This window comes from Arachis hypogaea, chromosome 5 (genome assembly GCF_003086295.3).
Source record: "Arachis hypogaea cultivar Tifrunner chromosome 5, arahy.Tifrunner.gnm2.J5K5, whole genome shotgun sequence".
In the NCBI taxonomy this organism is placed as follows: Eukaryota; Viridiplantae; Streptophyta; class Magnoliopsida; order Fabales; family Fabaceae; genus Arachis; species Arachis hypogaea.
The window spans coordinates 57,549,360-57,551,483 of record NC_092040.1 but is presented as its reverse complement, the minus strand read 5'-3'; positions in this window follow the sequence as shown (position 1 = coordinate 57,551,483).

The following is a 2,124-nucleotide window of genomic DNA, read 5'->3' as shown; positions in this document are numbered from 1 at the left end:
AGCAACTAAGGCTCTAGTGAATATCTCTTGGATTCTTGATTGCACGATGCATGGTTGATCGCCTGACAACCGAGTGCTCGTCTGACAAACGAGCCAACCATTCCGTGAGATCAGAATCTTCGTGGTATAGGCGAGAACTGATGGCAGCATTCAAGAGAATCCGAAAGGTCTAACCTTGTCTGTGGTATTCTGAGTAGGATTCAATGACTGAATGACTGTGACGTGCTTCAAACTCCTGAGGGCGGGGCGTTAGTGACAGACGCAAAAGAATCACTGGATTCTATTCCGGCCTGATTGAGAACCGACAGATGAATTCCGCTATGCTGTGACAGAGCATATGCAATCGCTTTCACTGAGAGGATGGGAGGTAGCCACTGACAACGGTGAAACCCTTGCTTAAGCTTGCCATGGAAAGGAGTAAGAAGGATTGGATGAAGACAGTAGGAAAGCAGAGAGACGGAAGGGAAGGCATCTTCATGCGCTTATCTGAAGTTCCTACCAATGAATTACATAAGTATCTCTATCTTTATCTTTTATGTTATTTTCGTTCATCACCATATCCATTTGAGTCTGCCTGACTAAGATTTACAAGGTGACCATAGCTTGCTTCATACCAACAATCTCCGTGGGATCGACCCTTGCTCGCGTAAGGTTTATTACTTGGACGACCCAGTGCACTTGCTGGTTAGTTGTGCGAAGTTGTGTAATGCCATGGTATTGAACACCAAGTTTTTGGGGTTCATGACCGGGGATTATGAGAGTTGTGAAAAGTATTGTTCACAATTTCGCGCACCACTCCTCCACCTTCTTGGTAAGATATGCTAGCTACTTGGTGATCATCTTATTTTGAGCTAACAATGCATCCATGTGGTTCAGCTCCATTACTCCTCTGGTGTTACTTCTTTTGGAAGCATAGAAGTAGTCATTTTCAGCAACTGTTTCAATGACATCTATGGCTTCTTCAATGGTTTTCTTCTTGTTTAGAGAGCCTCCTGATGAATGATCCACAGCCTTCTTTGACTCATAGGAAAGACCTTCATAGAAGATGTGAAGTTGAACCCATTCATTGAACATCTCTGGTGGGCATCTTCTTGTTAGGTCTTTGAACCTCTCCCATGCTTCATAAAGAGTCTCACCATCTTGTTGCCTGAAAGTTTGCACCTCAGCTCTCAGCCTGTTGATCCTTTGAGGAGGGTAAAATCTTGCCAAAAACTTGTTCACCACATCTTCCCAATTTGTTAAGCTCTCCTTTGGGAAGGATTCAAGCCATTTGGATGCCTTGTCCCTGAGTGAAAAAGGGAACAAGAGCAACCTATATACATCTGGATGGACTCCATTGGACTTCAAAGGATGTTGAAACTCCTTCTCTTCTCCCTGTCATACAACAGACAGATTGCACAACAGGAGATAAAATGAAGAAACTATTCTTGTTAGAGTAATTGTTAGTGTGAGTGATGCAAATTATCAAACAGTTAGTGGGTTAGTGAGCAGAATTGTAATTATCAAAGAAAGAAAGAACGAAAAATAAAGAGGGTGAAGGGGGTGAGGAAGAAATTAAAACAAACTAAAAGAAATTGACTGAATCAAATAAACAAAAAGAAAAATGCTCAATGTAGTGATCTTTAAACTTAATCATTGTTGATTCAAAATCAATCCCGCCAGCAACGGCGCCATAAACTTGATGCATGAAAACTTGTCTCTCAACAAATTCCCCTTCGGCAAGTATACCGAATTGTCGTCAAGTAAAACTCACAATAGAGTGAGGTCGAATCCCACAAGGATTGATTGGTCAAGCAACTTTAGTTAGAAGAATATGCTAGTTAAGCTAAAAAAAATTTAGATTGAGAACTTGCAGAAATTTAAATGAATGGAAAGTAAATAACAGAAATTAAAGTGTAGAACCTTAAATGGGGGTTTGGGGTAATGAGCATGAAAATAAATGGCAGAAAGTAAAGAGAATAGGTAAGATCAGAAATGGGGTAATCATTGGGTTCAGGAGATGTTGCATTCTCCGGATCAAGTTCATTCTCATCTCTTCCTGAATCAATGCATTCATTAATCTCCTTGGCAATCTTAAGTGATTGGATCCCAATTCCTTGGCAATCCAATCTCTCTAAGCTTGAA